We start from the raw sequence: 19,660 nt of genomic DNA on the forward strand, positions 1-19,660 counted from the left end.
CAGGTAAAATGTGCTGCGGCGCAGAGACTCGCTGGCAGCTTACGACTTGCCAGTGACATGCAGCACTGCCTTTGAAGTCAACTCCTGTACCGGCTACAGAAGAGTATGCTGCACTAGGAGCAGAGGAAGGTGAGAATAATCATTTGTTTAGTTTTGTTTTTTTTAAAGTGCTTGAGAAGAACGGAAGGGACCCAGGATTATGGGTATTACACCAGACTGGGGGACATTATAACAGAATGGGAGACATTATACCAGGATGGGAGACATTATACCAGAATTTAAGATACTATACGACATGGGGGACATTATACCAGAATTGGGGACATTTACCAGGATGGTGGACATTATACCAGGATTGGGAACGTTATACCAACATGGGACCATTACACTACTGTACAAAGGGTACATTATAGCATTATAGGGGAATTTATACCAGAATGGTATAAAGACATGTTTGATGAGGGGAAGGGGTGTGGAGAGGTTAAAGGAGCGTCTCAAGAGATTACAGGAGCGACATTTGCCTTTTTTGTCTCTTAACTTTGTGTGTTGATTGTGGCAACCAATTAAGGTGCAGAAACCATCCACAACATCATGACACAAGGTCTTACGTGATTGATTGCCGAAGTTACATGTCCCTGGCCATATAAAAAGCAGACATCTTGTTTTGCTGGCACCATTTGCTCAGTGTCAGAGTGCAGAGAGGTCACTTCTGCGCTAGAGCTGATGCTGCAGAAAGTGAACTTGTCAGTAAAATAGATATGATCCTGTCCTGTGTGAAATCGATCTTCCAGCATCAAAATAGATTGTGTAAATACTGTGTGGCAGTCTCCAGAAGCAACATTTGCTACTCCATATCGTTTGTGCTAAAATTGTGTTTCAGTGGCAAATCATAAGGCCAGATTTCCACTTAAAAATCATTAGGCCTAATATAGTGATGCAGCCACTAGGCACAATTAGCTGCTCCAAATCATTTGTGCTAAAACTGTGTTTCAGTGGCAAATCAAAAGGCCAGATTTTCACTTAAAAATCATTAGTGGTGCAGCCACAAGGACCAATTAGCTACTCCAAATAGTTTGCGCTCAAACTGTGTTTCAGTTGCAAATCAGAAGGCTATCTTTCTATTTAAGAATTGTTAGGCATAACAGTGTTGTTCAGGCACACTATCTAAGAAAATAAATAGTGATTGCTCATTTAGTGACAGGTGACTGACTGCTGTGGGCCTAAAGGCCCCATCACACATAGCGAGATCGCTAGCGAGATCGCTGCTGAGTCACTAGTTTTGTGACGCAACAGCGACCTCAGTAGCGATCTTGCTATGTGTGACACGTACCAGCGACCAGGCCCCTGCTGCGAGATCGCTGGTCGTGTCGGAATGGCCTGGACCGTTTTTTGGTCGTTGAGGTCCCGCTGACATCGCTGAATCGGTGTGTGTGACACCGATCCAGCGATGTCTTCACTGGTAACCAGGGTAAACGTCGGGTTACTAAGCGCAGGGCCGCGCTTAGTAACCCGATGTTTACCCTGGTTACCAGTGTAAATGTAAAAAAAAAAAAACAGTACATACTCACCATCTGATGTCCGTCAGGTCCCTTGCCGTCTGCTTCCTGCTCTGACTGAGATCCGGCCGTACAGTGAGAGCACAGCACAGCAGTGACGTCACCGCTGCGCTCTGCTCTCACTGTACGGCGGCACTCAGTCAGAGCAGGAAGCAGACGGCAAGGACCTGACGGACATCAAATGGTGAGTATGTGCTGTTTGTTTTTTTTGGTAACCAGAGTAAACATCGGGTTACTAAGCGCGGCCCTGCGCTTAGTAACCCAATGTTTACCCTGGTTACCCGGGTGCTGCAGGGGGACTTCGGCATCGTTGAAGACAGTTTCAACGATGCCGAAGTCGTTCCCCTGATTGTTGGTCGCTGGAGAGAGCTGTCTGTGTGACAGCTCCCCAGTGACCACACAACGACTTACCAACGATCACGGCCAGGTCGTATCGCTGGTCGTGATCGTTGGTAAATCGCTATGTGTGACGGGGCCTTTAGGTTGTGAAACAGCAGGACACAAGAGGGGAAGGCTACTTACAACATGAGTTGGAAATCCAAGGTCATGGTGGAAGGGGGAATTGGCTTGGTGTTCGACATGTACATGGGTTAGGTGTTAGGCCATGTGCACACGTTCAGGATTTTTTGCGTTTTTTTCGCGTTTTTTCGCTATAAAAACGTGATAAAAACGCAAAAAAAAGCTAACATATGCCTCCTATTATTTACAGGGTATTCCGCATTTTTTGTGCAAATGTTGCATTTTTTTCCGCGAAAAAATCGCATCGCGGAAAAAAAAGCAACATGTTCATTAAAAATGCGGAATTGCGGGGATTCCACACACCTAGGAGTGCATTGATCTGCTTACTTCCCGCACAGGGCTATGCCCACCATGTGGGAAGTAAGCAGATTAGGTGCGGTTGGTACCCAGGGTGGAGGAGAGGAGACTCTCCTCCACGGACTGGGCACCATATAATTGGTAAAAAAAAAAGAATTAAAAAAAAAAATAGTGATATACTCACCCTCTGATGGCCCCGGAGTATTCCCGCCTCTCCGGTGCATGCTTTCTCTTCCGTTCCTATAGATGCCGGTGTGGTTCAGGACCTGTGATGACGTCGCTGTCTTGTGATTGGTCGCGTTACCGCTCATGTGACTCACGTGACCAATCACAAGCCGCGACATCATCGAAGGTCCTGAACCACACCGGCATCTATAGGAACGGACGCCGCTGAGATCGGCTGTCTGTAGAGGGTGAGTATAACCATTTTTTAATTTTTTTATTACTTTTAAACATTCTATCTTTTACTATAGATGCTGCATAAGCAGTATGTTTGACAAGTGTGACCAACTTGTCAGTCAGTTTTCTGACTTTTTTTTCACGCGACCAATCACAAGCTGCGACGTCATCGCAGGTCCTAAACTCCTCATTCTTAGGAACGGAGGCTGCCAGTTACAATCGGTAAGGTCCAGGGGCCGCCGGAGAGGTGAGTATATTATCCATATTTTTTATTTTAATTCTTTATTTTTTACATGAATATGGTTCCCAGGGCCTGAAGGAGAGTCTCCTCTCCTCCAGACCCTGGGAACCATACACTGGGAACTTCCGATTCTGATTTCCGATACCACAAAAATATCGGAACTCAAGTATCGGAATGCTCAACACTGCAAACCGCACATCCAAGCTCTTTCCACCTCCTGTCGCCTCCAGCTCAAAAATATCTCCAGAATCCGTCCTTTCCTCAACCTTCAATCTACTAAAATGCTTGTGCATGCTCTCATCATCTCCCGCCTTGACTACTGCAACATCCTTTTCTGCGGCCTCCCTGCTAACACCCTTGTACCTCTCCAGTCCATCCTTAACTCTGCTGGCCGACTAATCCATCTCTCTCCGTGCTACTCCTCCTCCGCTTCCCCCTCTGCAAATCTCTTCACTGGCTCCCATTCCCTCAGCGTATCCAGTTCAAATTACTAATACTGACCTACAAGGCCATCCATCACCTGTCTCCTCCATATATCTCTGAACTAATCTCCATATATCGTCCCTCACGTAATTTCTGGTCCTCCCAAGACCTCCTTCTCTCCTCCACACTTATTCGCTCCTCATCCAATCACCTCCAAGACTTCTCCCGAATATCCCCCATCCTCTGGAATTCTCTGCCCCAACACGTCCGGTTATCCACCACATTCGGATCCTTCAGATGGAGCCTGAAAACTCATCTCTTCAGGAAAGCCAACAGCCTGCACTGACCCCGCTGCCTCCTCATCACTACCGAAGCTACCGCCTCACCAACACCGGAGCTCCTGCAACCCCCAACCTACTGTCTCCTTCCTCATAATCCTGCAGAATGTAAGCCCTCAAGGGCAGCGTCTGTTGTGAACTCCGTTTCCGGGCTCCCTCCTGTGGTCATGAGTGGTACTGTGTGAGTTCTCTCTTTGGGCTCCTCCTGGTGGCTCTTTTTGTTATCTTGCAGGTTTCTGGCAGGATCAGCTGTCTCGTCATCTGCTAGTTAGGTTTCCTATTTAATCCACCTGGTCCTTCATTCCTTGCCTGTTGCCATTGTATTCAGTGCTATTCTGATTGCTCCTGTCTACATCCGTTATCAGTCTCTCCAAGAGAAGCTAAGTTCTGTTTGCTTATTTTTGCTCATCTGTGTTCAAGATTTTTCCTAGTATATGATGAGTTTTTGTCCAGCTTGCTAATATGTGATTTCCCTGCTTGCTGGTGCTCTGGGGTGCTGAGTTGCTCCCCCCACATCGTTAGTTGGTGTGGGGGTTCTCGCATTCTCTGCGTGGATATTTTTGCATAGGGTTTTTTACTGACCGCACAGATCCCTTGCTATTTTCTGCTATCTAGCGTTAGCGGGCCTCATTTGCTTAACCTGTTTCATCTCTGCGTTTGTCTTTTCCTCTTAACTCACCGTTATTATTTGTGGGGGGCTTCTATATCTCTGGGGGATTTCTCTGAGGCAAGTGAGGTCTTACTTTCTCTTTAGGGGTAGTCAGTTTCTCAGGCCGTGAAGAGACGTCTAGGATTTCAGGAAACGTTCCACGGCTGCCTATAGTGTGTGCGGTTAGGATCAGGTTTGCGGTTAGTCCAGTTACCACATCCCCAGAGCTCGTCCTATTATTTTCTACTTAGCTGGTTAGATTTGTGATCCTAAGCCACTAGGATCATAACAAGCGTCCTCGCCCCTCTGTATCAGTCTGTCATTGTAAGTTTGTCTACTGTAAGTGATATCTGTAACTTGTATGTAACCCCTTCCCATGTACAGCACCATGGAATCAATGGTGCTATATAAATAAATAATAATAATAATAATAATAATAAATCAGTTATTCCATGGCAGTTAGTCAGGGCAGGAGTCAGGTAACCCACACTTTGCTCTCCCTTCTATCAATGTGCTTTATTCCTATCCTCCTATTTTCCCCTGCCATCCCCATTCACCGCTCCATCCCCCTCCATCACAACTTATACACATCAGCCCTTCTATACTTCCCTCTCCCATGTACAGCTCCCATGCACTTCTCACCTTCCTGAAAAACCTCAGCCCATCTTGCCCAAACACACTGCACAAAAAACTTTGCAAAATTCCAAAAACTACTTGCTCTTTATCTTCCTACTCCTTCTGATGTCAGGGGACATCTCCTCCAACCCTGGTCCACCATCCACCAACCTCAACCCCTACCCTACCTCACATCGAAACCTTACTAACCTTGCACTCCTTCATCTCCTTCTTTTAATTGTTCCCTTTGGAATCCACGGTCTGTATGTAACAAACTTCCATTCCTACACATTTACTTTCTAAACAACTCTCTTAATCTGTTGGCCTTCACGGAAACCTGGATTCAGGATTCTGACACTGCCTCTCCTGCTGCTATTTCCCATGGTGGCTTACAATTCTCACATTCCCCGAGACCCAAAGACAGTCATGGTGTTGGAGTTAGCATACTCCTGTCCCCACATTGCACTTTCCAGGTCATCTCCCCAGTTCCATCACTCTCATTCCCTTCTTTTGAGGTCCACACCATCAGGCTTTTCCGTCCCCTCTCCCTCAGAGTAGCGGTCATATACTGGCCCCCAGGCTCACCCACCAACTTCTTGGACCATTTATTTCCCTGGCTGCCGCCCTTCATGTCCTCAGAACTACAACCTTTATCCTGGGAGACTTCAGCATCCCCATTAACAGCCCCACTTCCACATCTGCATCACAGCTTCTATCACTAACCACTTCTCTAGGCCTCTCACAGCTCTCAACCTCTGAAACACACAAAGATGGTAACACCCTTGACCTGGTCTTTTGTCCAGCTCTGTTCATTCTCCTACCTAGATAACTCACCACTTCTCCTCTCTGACCACAACATTCTCTCCTTCACACTCACAATTCCTCACCCACCCCCACACTCCTACCTACCACACATTCAGAAATCTACATGATATTAACCCTCATATACTTTCAGACTCCCTACACTCATCACTGTCCCCAATCCCCTCTTTTTCCTGCCCTGATCTGGCTGTACATCACTACAATGACACTCTAAGAAGCACCCTTGACCAAGTATCTGCCCTCACCCAGGCTCACATCGCAAACTCGATTTCTCCAGCGATGCTCTAGGTGTGCTGAACGCTTATGGAGGAAAACTCGCACACCAGAAGACTTCATACACTTCAAATTTATGTTAAGAATGTATAATTCTGCCCTTCACCTCGCCAAACAGACCTACTTCACCACCCTGATCTCCTCACTATCCAACAACCCCAAGAAACTTTTTGACACCTTTCAGTCCCTTCTCAAAGCACAAGCCCCTATCACAGACATTTGTGCTGATGATCTGTCCTCCCACTTTTCAGAGAAAATAGATAATATCCATCAGGAAATCTACTCCCAGCCACCAAGTGCAGTGACTCCCATCCCTCCCTGCATTTCCCCTGGCTCACTCTCTTCATTCAATCCCATCACAGAAGAAAAAGTCTCCAAGCTCCTCTCTTCTTCTCGTCCGACTACATGTACTACCGACCCCATTCCCTCACATCTCCTCCAGTCTCTCTGTCCTGTCGTCACAACTCAACTAACTACAATCATTAATCTTTCCCTCTCCCCTGGCATTTTCACCTCCTCCTTCAAACACTCTATCATTACTCCATTACTAAAGAAAACCGCCCTTGACCCATCCTGGACAAACAACTACAGACCAGTCTCCAATCTCCCCTTCATCTCTAAACTCTTGGAGCACCTGATCTACTCCTGCCTTATCCGTTACCTCTCCACTCATTCCCTCCTAGACCCTTCACAGTCTGGTTTCCGCCCCCTACACACAACAGAAACTGCACTCATCAAGGTGACCAACGGCCTTCTTTCTGATCAATCTCTGGTCATTCTTCTTGACCTTTCTGCAGCTTTCGACATTGTTGACCACCCTCTCATACTCCCTAGGCTCCAGTCACTAGGCATTAAGGACACTGCTCTCTCTGGGTTCTCGTCCTATCTTTCTGACCGATCCTTCAGTTTTCTGTTTGCTGGCTCCATTTCATCTCCTCTTCCTCTCACTGTTGAGGTACCTCAGGTCTCAGTCCTTGGCCCCCTTTTCTTCTCCCTCTACACAGCCCCAATTGGACAGACCATTAGCAGATTTGGCTTTCAGCACCATCTTTAATGCTGATGACACACAATTATACATGTCATCCCCTGGCCTTACCCCGGCTGTAGTACAGAACGCCAGTGACTGTCTGTCTTCAGTCTCCAACATCATGTCCACTCTCTATCTGAAACTCAACGTGTCAGAGAGGGGGCGGAGTCAGCAGCGATGTGGATGCTTCACCATGGAGACCCATAAACCAGAGGTTTCAGGAAGCACTCACCGCTGTTGTGTGTGAGCTCTGAGGTGAAAGGCTGGGAGATATTGCAAGAGACAAATTGTCTGGATTTAATAAACTACATCCATGTTACCCATAGTAGATAAAGTGCATAGTGTTGTTTATTCGGAACTAGTTAAATGCAAACTGGCAATTGTACCAGGTGGCAGTGTAAAATTGTAGTAAGTAATATTAAATAAATGGGGATAAATGTGTAAAGTGTAAAAATTAAATTAATAAATATACATATAAAGATAAATAAAAATTCCAGAACACATAATACAAAATAAAAAATAAAGGATAAGAATTACTGAATAGTAAATAATTAATAAGAAAATACAAAATAAAAATAAAAAATAAAAATAAAATGAATATGAAAAAAATGTGTAAATAATATCAAATATAATTATTTTTATATTCATATTATGTGATGTTACAAAGTAAATAAATGTGAAAATTATTGATCTATCCTACCACAGGAGTGTTACATGTTAAATTCTATTGTGATAAATTACATAGCCTTACACTATGGCTGGTCCAAATAACTAAAGCAATTGTTACCATCCACCTCTCGTGTCTCCCCTTTTCCTCATAGTTTGTAAGCTTGCGAGCAAGGCCCACTTTCCTCCTGGTATCTGTTTTGAACTGTGATTTCTGTTATGCTGTTATGTCTATTGTCTGTACAAGTCCCCTCTATAAGTTGTAAAGCTCTGCGGAATATGTTGGCGCAATATAAATAAAAATTATTATTATTATTATTATTATAGGGGAAGTGAGCATTTTACAGACTTACATGTTTATAAAGTGCAAGTTCTAATAATTATTCTATACGAATTAGGATCTTTTGTGATCTTACATATAAGTAAATGTGAGAAACAATATTATTAATCTATCTTACTACAGGAATGTGAAATATAATAAGTTCAACTGTGAAAACGTTTTTTTTAAATGGGGAGGGTGAAAAGAGGGAATAAACATTATACAAATTAACATGTTTATCAAGTGCAAATGCTAAAATTATTTTATTCAATATCAATTAAGTTCTTTGTGATCCACATGAAGAATATCGGATGGGGAACACCACCAGATCCAAAACCAATCAGCCAGCCAACCCGAACCAAGCCATCCAACTATGGTACAGTTATGTGAAAAAGTTTGGGCACCCCTATTAATCTTAAGCTTAATGTTTTATAAAAATTGTTTTTTTTTGCAACAGCTATTTCAGTTTCATATATCTAATAACTGTTGGACACAGTAATGTTTCTGCCTTGAAATGAGGTTTATTGTACTAACAGAAAATGTGCAATTTGCATTCAAACAAAATTTGACAGGTGCATAAGTATGGGCACCCTTATCATTTTCTTGTTTTAAATACTCCTACCTACTTTTTACTGACTTACTAAAGCACTTTTTGGGGTTTTGTAACCTGATTCAGCTTTGAACTTCATAGCTAGGTGTATGCAATCATGAGAAAAGCTACTTAAAGTGGCCACTTGCAAGTTGTTCTCCTGTTTGAATCTCCTCTGAAGAGTGGCATAATGGGCTCCTCAAAACAACTGTCAAATGATCTGAAAACAAAGATTATTCAACATAGTTATTCAGGGGAAGGATACAAAAAGCTGTCTCAGAGATTTAACCTGTCAATTTCCACTGTGAGGAACATAGTAAGGAAATGGAAGAACACAGGTACAGTTATTGTTAAGGCCAGAAGTGGTAGGCCAAGAAAAACATCAGAAAGGCAGAGAAGAAGAATGGTGAGATCAGTCAAGGACAATCCTCAGACCATCTCCAGAAAACTGCAGCATCAACTTGCTGCAGATGGTGTCACTGTGCATCGGTCAACTATACAATGCACTGTGTTTTTTTGCCGCCATGCATAACGCCTTTTTGTATTACCAAACAACTCAATCTTGGTTTCATGAGTCCACAGGACCTTCTTCCAAAAAGAAATTGGCATCTCCAAATGTGCTTTTGCATACTTCAGCCGACTCTATTTGTGGCGTGCTTGCAGAAATGTCTTCTTTTGCATCACTCTCCCATACAGCTTCTCCTTGTGCAAAGTGCGTTGTATAGTTGACCGATGCACAGTGACACCATCTGCAGCAAGTTGATGCTGCAGATCCCTGGAGGTGGCCTGAGGATTGTCCTTGACTGGTACAGTTCTTGTTAAGGCCAGAAGTGGCAGGCCAAGAAAAATATCAGAAAGGCAGAGAAGAAGAATGGAGAGATCAGTCAAGGACAATCCTCAGGCCACCTCCAGGGATCTGCAGCATCAACTTGCTGCAGATGGTGTCACTGTGCATCGGTCAACTATACAACGCACTTTGCACAAAAGTGCAAAAAGCACATTTGGAGAAGCCAATTTCTTTTTGGAAGAAGGTCCTGTGGACTCATGAAACCAAGATTGAGTTGTTTGGTAATACAAAAAGGCGTTATGCATGGCGGCAAAAAAACACAGTACGTTGTATAGTTGACCGATGCACAGTGACACCATCTGCAGCAAGTTGATGCTGCAGCTCTCTGGAGATAGTCTGAGGATTGTCCTTGACTGATCTCACCATTCTTCTTCTCTGCCTTTCTGATGTTTTTCTTGGACTGCCACTTCTGGCCTTAACAAGAACTGTATCTGTGTTCTTTTATTTCCTTACTATATTCCTCACAGTGGAAATTAACAGGTTAAACCTCTGAGACAGCTTTTTGTATCCTTCCCCTGAACAACTATGTTGAATAATCTTTGTTTTCAGATCATTTGACAGTTGTTTTGAGGAGCCCATGATGCCACTCTTCGGAGGAGATTCAAACAGGAGAACTACTTGTAAGTGGCCACTTTAAGTAGCTTTTCTCATGATTGCATACACCTAGCTATGAAGTTCAAAGCTCAATGAGGTTACAAAACCAAAAAAAGTGCTTTAGTAAGTCAGAAAAAAGTAGGTAGGAGTATTTAAAACAAGAAAATGATAAGGGTGTCCATACTTATGCACCTGTCAAATTTTGTTTGAATGCAGATTGCACATTTTCTGTTAGTACAATAAACCGCATTTCAAGGCAGAAACATTAATGTGTCCAACAGTTATTAGATATATGAAACTGAAATAGCTGTTGCAAAAAAAACAATTTTTATAAAACATTAAGCTTAAGATTAATAGGGGTGCCCAAACTTTTTCATATAACTGTATGTATGCAGAAGTAACAATGATGATAATAACATGAGCTAAAAAAAATAAAAAGAAAAGAATAATTAAAAATATTCAATTGAGGACGCAATAAACAAAACAACACACCAATAATAAAATACATTAAAACTGCCAAAAGACTTTAAAGAAAAGGTGCAAAACTCATGACTTAATTTAATCCATAGGGTTGAACCAAATTGATTTTAAATATCAATTTTGCATCAACTTGGGCTACATTTTTTTTGCCAATTAGCCCTCTCTGGTCAATGTAAACTTTACTTTGTCAATACCTGTCACCTTCAAGAGTTTGGCATTGCAATCATGTTTGGGCTTGAAATGTCTCGGGATTGCTTTAAAGGTTGCAATGTCAGTGACATCCCTGGAGTTGACAATATCTCTATAATGTTCTCTGACACGTGTCTTCAAAGGTCTTGAGGTTAGGCCTACGTAAATCTTTTTACAAGGGCATACAGCAGAATATACTACACCAATGCTATTGCATATAATGTTTTGTGTGATGGTGTATACTTGCGTTCCATCACTAGACACGAACGTCGAGGCTTGAGACATATTGGGACAGGCTACACAGTCATGACAGGGGAAAAAGAAACATTTGGGACCTCTTGATCCAAATGCTTTTTCCAGAGTTTGCCCTGCATGACAGCTATGGACAAGTACCGTATATACTCGAGTATAAGCCGACCCGAGTATAAGCCGACCCCCCTAATTTTGCCACAAAAAACTGGGAAAACTTATTGACTCGAGTATAAGCCTAGGGTGGAAAATGCAGCAGCTACCGGTGAATTTCAAAAATAAAAATAGATGCTCCATACTGTTCATTATGGCCCCATAGCGGTGCCATATAGTGCTCTGCACCATTATTGCCCCATAGCTGTGCCATATAGTGCTCTGCACCGTTCATTATTGCCCCATAGCTGTGCCATATAGTGTTCTGCACCGTCCATTATTGCCCCATAGCTGTGCCATACAGTGCTCTGCACCATTATTGCCCCATAGCTGTGCCATATAGTGCTCTGCACCATTACTGCCCCATAGCTGTGCCATATAGTGCTCTGCACCATTACTGCCCCATAGCTGTGCCATACAGTGCTCTGCACCATTGCCCCATAGCTCTGCCATATAGTGCTCTGCACCATTATTGCCCCATAGCTGTGCCATATAGTGCTCTGCACCGTTACTGCCCCATAGCTGTGCCATATAGTGCTCTGCACCATTATTGCCCCATAGCTGTGCCATACAGTGCTCTGCACCATTATTGCCCCATAGCTGTGCCATATAGTGCTCTGCACCATTATTGCCCCATAGCTGTGCCATATAGTGCTCTGCACCATTACTGCCCCATAGCTGTGCCATATAGTGCTCTGCACCATTACTGCCCCATAGCTGTGCCATATAGTGCTCTGCACCATTGCCCCATAGCTGTGCCATATAGTGCTCTGCACCATTACTGCCCCATAGCTGTGCCATATAGTGCTCTGCACCATTACTGCCCCATAGCTGTGCCATATAGTGCTCTGCACCGTTGCCCCATAGCTGTGCCATATAGTGCTCTGCACCATTGCCCCATAGCTGTGCCATATAGTGCTCTGCACCATTATTGCCCCATAGCTGTGCCATATAGTGCTCTGCACCGTTGCCCCATAGCTGTGCCATATAGTGCTCTGCACCATTATTGCCCCATAGCTGTGCCATATAGTGCTCTGCACCGTTGCCCCATAGCTGTGCCATATAGTGCTCTGCACCGTCCATTATTGCCCCATAGCTGCGCTGCTGCTGCTGCAATAAAAATAATAAAACACATACTCACCTGTCTTGCTTGCAGCTCCTCGGCGCCATCTTCCCGGCGTCTCCCTGCACTGACTGATCAGGCAGAGGGCGGCGCGCACACTATATGTGTCATCGCGCCCTCTGCCTGAACAGTCAGTGAGGAGAGAGAGACGCCAGGAAGATGGAGACAGCGCCCGGCGTGTGGAACGAGGAGAGGTGAATATGACACTTACCTGCTCCCGGCGTCCCGCTCCTTCCCCCTGCCTGTCTTCGGTGCCGCAGCCTCTTTCTCTATCAGCGGTCACCGGCACCGCTTCATTAGAGAAATGAATAGGCGGCTCCGCCCCTATGGGAGGTGGAGCCGCCTATTCATTTCTCTAATGAGCGGTCCCACGTGACCGCTCAGGGGAAGAGGCTGCGGCACCCGGAGACCGTGGGACGGGCAGGGGGAGCGCCAGGATCGCCGGGACTAGGTAAGTATATGACAGTGCTCACCCGCCGACCCCACCACCGATCATGACTCGAGTATAAGCCGAGGGGGCACTTTCAGCCCAAAAATTTGGGCTGAAAATCTCGGCTTATACTCGAGTATATACGGTAAATCTTTTAAATTTTGAGACCTCCTGTATGTAATAGAGGGTTTGTCATTGAAATATTTAGATAGAGTCCAGTCCGTTTTTATCATCGGCCAATATTTATTTAGCACTTGTCTGACGTTAGACCACTTGTCACTACAAGTGGATATAAATCTCACCTTGGAATCCATGGGGGATTTTCCTTTTGGTTGTAGCACATCTTCTCTTTTAGTCAGAGTTGCTTTTTTCAATCCTCTCTTTATACAGCATTTAGAGTAACCTCTGTTCTCAAATCTTGTAGCCAGAGCTTCAGTCTATTCATTGAAAAGATGATCATTAGAGCATATCCTTTTTATCCTCAAAAATTGACCGGTTGGTATGCTATTAATTAATGGCTGAGGATGGGATGATGAGGCATGTAATAGAGAATTCACAGCCATCTCCTTTCTATGTACATTTGTTTGAATTCGATCATTAGCACCTTTTCTGATCAAAACATCCAAAAATTCAAGATTTGTCTGACTATATTTGCATGTAAGTCTAACATTAATCCTATTATCATTCAGGATCTCAAGCAAGGCGAGAAGGTCCTGTTCTGTGCCCTGCCATGGCAGAAAAATGTCATCAATAAACCATACCCAGAACAGGACCTTCTCAATTAATGTGATTGGCTTTGTAAAGATTTTTCTCTCCCATAATCCCAGAAGTAAATTTGCATATGAGGGGGCAAATGCTGCCCCCATAGCAGTTCCTTGATTTTGCAGGTAAATGGTTTCCTTGAAAATGAAAAAATAATGTGTTAAAGCAAATTCAAGGAGAGCAATCAAAAATTCAATGAACTCCATGTTATAGTCAGTCATGGTCAAAAAAGTCCTGACTGCTTTAATTCCATCACTGTGAAAGATGGAGGTGTATAGTAACTCTGCGTCCAAGGTTACGAGCCACATATCACTCTCCATCGGTATGCCCTCAATTTTAGACAAAAAAATCTCCTGTATCCTTGATATAAGATGGTGATGTATAAACCAAGGAATTTAAAAATAATTTAAGATACTTACATACAGTCTTACAAAGGCTGCCATTTCCTGAAACGATAGGGTGTCCTGGTGGATTCTTCAAATTTTTGTGGATCTTGGGAATGAAGTACAGTACAGACTGTTATGTTAGGGCTAGCAGAACGCACCTAATGAAAGTATATATTTTATTAGGATAGATGCGTTCACAGCCCGGGGTCCACCGTGCAGGAGAACCTGCTGCTAGCAAATAGCGGAACTAATGGCAGTGTTAGCTAACTCTGTTACTTCACAGAGCAGCCGTGAGCTCAAAACACTGCGCCCTGTTAGACTCCACAGAGGCACAGGCTAATTGTCTAAACAAGAGCAGTCAGTGGTCTTGCACACACACGAAACTCCTCGCCGGAGGTGCCAGCATTCTATGGGCTTATTTCGGCCAGGTCCCTGAACACACAAGCATACGAACTCCTCGCCGGAGGTGCCAGCATTCTAGGGGCTTATTTCAGCCGGGTCCCTGAACACACTCATACAAGACCACACTGGTGCAAAGTATATAAATGAAAGTAATACTAGCGCATGGCCGTGTGGCCTTGCGATCCTTATATATCTGCAGTAAGTAAAAGACCTTCCTAGAAGGACCAATGAGAGACTGCCATACCTGAGCAGGTGACCCTAAATCTCCACTGAGAGATCTTGCCCTGGGCATGCTCAGTGTGTGCCAAGCAGGACTTAGTCCTAGTACCTACAGGACCTTCCTGAAAGGACCAATGGACTTAGCTGCAGTATCTGACCATGTGACCCTCGATCTCCACTGAGAGATCTTACTCAGGGCATGCTCAGAGCGAGAAGAGCAGGACTTAGTCCCAGAAGCGTCCGCTCGCCGCTGCCCAGCACTGACTTCAATGGCAGAAGCAGGAAAAGCAGCAGTAACTCTTTGTACAAAGTGGGACTGAGCAAGATGCTGGGACCTACGTCTCCGCTGAGCAGGCTCCACTGCGGCAGGAGAAGAATTGGAGACCGCAGCGGAGATGGCCCGAGATTCCCCCTGTGCAGAGGCGGGAACTCGACCCCTAACATTACCCCCCTACTAGGGCCCCCCTCCTTGGGCCTTGCCACGCTCGAAGGCAGCAATGAGCTGCCGAGCCCGAATGTGCTCAGCAGACTCCCAGGACCTGTCTTCAGGACCATAACCCTTCCAATCCACCCCAAATAAAATTTTTTGCCACGTACCACCTTGCAATCGTCCGTAGACAAACCCGATGTCCCAGCAGATGACTCAGAAAACTGGGACATGTATACGGGTTTCAAGAGGGACACATGAAAGGTGTCGGTGATACCCAGGCGTGGCGGAAGGGCCAAACGATAGACCACAGGATTAACCTGTTCGAGGACCTTGAAAGGACCCAAGTAGCGAGGTCCAAACTTAGTGGACTCAACTCGTAGCCTGATGTTTCGGGCGGACAGCCACACTAAGTCGCCAGGAGCAAAGGTCGGAGCGGGGCGCCGATGTACATCGGCAGAGGACCTCATTCTCTCCTTGGAGGCCTGAATTGCATCCTGAGTGCGGTCCCAAATATCCCGTGCTTCCACAGCCCAGTCTGCCACCCTGGAGTCGGCAGAAGACACGGGCATAGGCACAGGTACCCGCGGATGCTGACCATAGTTGAGGAGGAATGGGGTTTGTCCAGTGGAGTCGGCAACTGCATTGTTCAGCGCAAACTCTGCCCACGGTAGCAAGGATGCCCAGTCATCCTGTCTGGCTGAAACAAAATGTTGCAGATATGTGACTCTACCAATCCATTCGTCTCAGGATGATATGCGGAAGAGAGATTTAACTCAATGCTGAGAAGACGACAAAGCTCTCTCCAGAACCGAGATGCAAACTGGGGACCCTGGTCACTGACAATCTTGTCTGGCATATCGTGTAGGCGAAAGATGTGCTTTATGAACAACGCTGCCAAGGCCAGTGCCGAAGGTAACCGCGGAAGCGGCACCAAATGCACCATTTTGGAGAAGTGATCAGTGATAACCCAAATGATGGTACAGCCCCGAGACTTGGGCAAACCCACCACAAAGTCCATCCCGACCATCTCCCAGGGCCTGTCTGCCACCGGCAATGGATAGAGTAACCCAGCTGGCCGTTGTCGAGGAGACTTATTTTTGGCGCAGGAGACACACGCCAGAATATAATCCCTGACATCACGGACCATATGTGGCCACCAATACGTCCTCGCCAACAGCTCAGATGTCCTTTTTGTCCCAAAATGTCCACCCACCCTGGACGAATGAGCCCACGAGAGAACCTCCGGTCGCAAATTGGGTGGTACAAAAGTCTTGCCCGGAGGCACAGACTCTAGCGAAACCCGAGCTACGGTTCTCAGGCTCTCAGTGGGGACAATAAGCCGAGGCTCCTCTTCCTCCTCCACAGATGACACCACGGAGCGAGAGAGAGCGTCGGCACAAATGTTCTTCTCCCCAGAAAGAAAATGGAGGGTGAAATGGAACTGGGAGAAGAACAAGGACCATCTAGCCTGGCGAGAATTTAACCGCTGGGCTGTCTGTAGGTACACCAAATTTTTATTGTGTATGAAGACTTGGAAAGGAAAACCAGCTCCCTCCAAGAGATGTCTCCACTCCGAGAAGGCCAATTTCATGGCCAGCAACTCCCTGTCCCCGATGGAATAATTCCTCTCTGCTGGTGAAAAGGTCTTTGAAAAGAAGAAGCAAGGATGCTTCCGACCTTGAGCATCCTTTTGGAAGAGGACTGCTCCTGCACCAACAGATGAGGCATCCACCTCCATGATAAAGGGTTTGTCTACATCAGGGCGATGTAGGATGGGAGCGCTAGCAAAACGTGACTTTATGGAATTAAAGGCCTTGGAGACCTCCACAGACCACAATTTGGGATTTGCTCCCTTCTTGGTAAGGGCAACCAAGGGAGCTACCAATGTTGAGAAGTGTGGAATGAACTGTCGATAGTAGTTAATGAACCCCATAAAGCACTGCACCTATTTAAGAGAATAGGGTTCCTGCCAGTCCATCACAGCCTGTAGCTTGGCAGGATCCATAGCCAAACCCTGGGCAGAGATGATATAACCAAGAAATGGCAAGGACTCCTGCTCAAAGACACACTTCTCCAACTTGGCGTAGAGGGAGTTTGCCCGTAAGAGGTCAAAGACTTTGCGAACATCTCTCCGATGGGAGTCGATATCTGGAGAGTAGATGAGAATATCATCCAGATAGACTACGACCGAGGTGGTGAGCATATCCCGGAAGATGTCGTTCACAAAGTCTTGGAAAACAGCTGGGGCATTACAGAGCCCGAAGGGCATCACCAGATACTCATAGTGCCCATCCCTGGTGTTAAAAGCCGTCTTCCATTCGTCCCCCTCACGGATGTGAATCAGATTGTAAGCACCCCGCAGATCTAATTTTGTAAATACCCTTGCTCCCCGTAGCCTATCAAAAAGCTCAGATATCAGGGGTAATGGGTATTTGTTCTTAACGGTGATGGCGTTAAGACCCCTGTAGTCAATACATGGATGCAGTTCCCCATTCTTCTTCTGAACAAAGAAGAACCCAGCCCCTGCAGGTGACACTGACTTCTTGCCAGATTTTCTTGGATGTACTGAGACATAGCCTCCGTCTCCGGGAGAGATAACGGATAAACTCGACCCCGGGGAGGCTCAGCACCAGGCAAGAGGTCAATAGGACAGTCATAGGAGCAGTGAGGAGGAAGAGTCTCTGCCGCCTCTTTGGAGAACACGTCCGCATGAGACCAGTATTGCTTGGGGAGAGAGGATAGATCTGCGGGTACCTCAGTAGTAGCAACCTGAATGCACTCCCTTTGACACCTACCCTCACAAGACTCACCCCATCCCAAAATTCTGCCAGAAGACCACTCGATATGTGGAGAGTGGTACCGTAACCAAGGTATCCCCAACATGACCTCATCAATACCCTCAGGTATGACGAGCAGAGATATTGTCTCCTGATGAGATGGCGACATGGACAGAGTAAAAGGAAAGGTCTGGTGAGTTATCTGTGAAGGTAGTGTCGACCCATTCATCACTCGTACCGTATCTGGTTGCGCTAGCATAACCAGGGGTATGGCGTGACGTTGGGCAAAGGCGGAAGACATGAAATTGCCCTCTGCCCCAGAATCCACGCAGAGCTCTACTGAGTGGGAAGATGAGCCAATATTAATTGTCCCCTTAAAGGACAATTTTGAGGCAAACGTCGCCATATCTAGTGTACCTCCCCCAACTACCACTAGAGGCTGATGTCTCCTCGACCGCTGAGAACATCTGGTGGCAAGATGTCCAGACTGCTGGCAAACATGACAAACCTTGGATGCCCAATCGGTCCGGGACTTAGAATCCGCTCGTGACACCTCCCTGGCCTCATGTGACTCAGGAACCAGGACCGGAGATTCCAGAGGTCAGGTGAAGGTGGGAGCCAGCCGAAACCTCTGCCTACACAGGGCTCGCTCTAACCTCCGCTCGTTAAAATGGAGGTCAATGCGGGTAGAGACAGTTATTAACTCCTCCAGTGTGGCTGGAATCTCCCTGGTGGCCAGAGCATCCTTAACGTGATTAGCCAGCCCCCTCCAAAATATGGGGATAAGGGCTTTATCCGACTACTCCAGCTCTGAAGCTAAAGTTCGGAAACGGATGGCGAATTGGCTGACCAAGGACTCACCCTGAGTTAATGCCAGCAGTTTGAGCGCCGTATCATGGGTGACTTGAGGTCCCAGGAAGACCTGTTTCAGAGTGCTCAGAAACAACAGAGCACTCTGCACCACATGATCGCCACGCTCCCACAGCGGCGTAGCCCATTCCAATGCCCTGTCTGACAAGAGGGACACAATATATCACACCTTAGCCCGCTCTGTGGGAAAACGTGCAGCCAGAAGCTCAAGGTGAATAGAGCACTGACTCACGAATCCCCTACAAGATCTGCTTTCTCCAGAAAATTTTTCTGGGATCGGGAGGCACGAAAATGTCGGAACAGAGGTGGCAGTGGACAAGGTTGCTGCAGCCACTCTAGCAGCCTGTACAGCAACTGCGGAAATATCCACAGCTGAGGTTGAGCTCTCGAGAGCCACCAACCTACCCTCCAGCTGCTGGATATACCGCAAAGACTGCTGTATGTCCGCCATTTACTAGCCAGACCCTGGCGCTAGTATTATGTTATGTTAGGGCTAGCGGAACGCACATAATGAAAGTATATATTTTATTAGGATAGATGCGTTCGCAGCCCGGGGTCCACCGTGCAGGAGAACCTGCTGCTAGCAAATAGCGGAACTAATGGCAGTGTTAGCTAACTCTGTTACATCACAGAGCGGCCGTGAACTCAAAGCACTGCGTCCTGTTAGACTCCACAGAGGCACAGGCAAACTGTCTAAACAAGAGCAGTCAGTGGTCTTGCACACACATGAAACTCCTCGCCGGAGGTGCCAGCATTCTAGGGGCTTATTTCGGCCAGATCCCTGAACACACAAGCATATGAACTCCTCGCCGGAGGTGCCAGCATTCTAGGGGCTTATTTCAGCTGGGTCCCTGAACACACTCATACAAGACCACACTGGCGCAAAGTATATAAATGAAAGCAATACTAGCGCATGGCCGTGTGGCCATGCGAGCCTTATATAGTTGCAGTAAGTAAAAGACCTTCCTAGAAGGACCAATGAGAGACTGCCATACCTGAGCATGTGACCCTAAATC

Source organism: Ranitomeya variabilis, chromosome 1 (genome assembly GCF_051348905.1).
Source record: "Ranitomeya variabilis isolate aRanVar5 chromosome 1, aRanVar5.hap1, whole genome shotgun sequence".
In the NCBI taxonomy this organism is placed as follows: Eukaryota; Metazoa; Chordata; class Amphibia; order Anura; family Dendrobatidae; genus Ranitomeya; species Ranitomeya variabilis.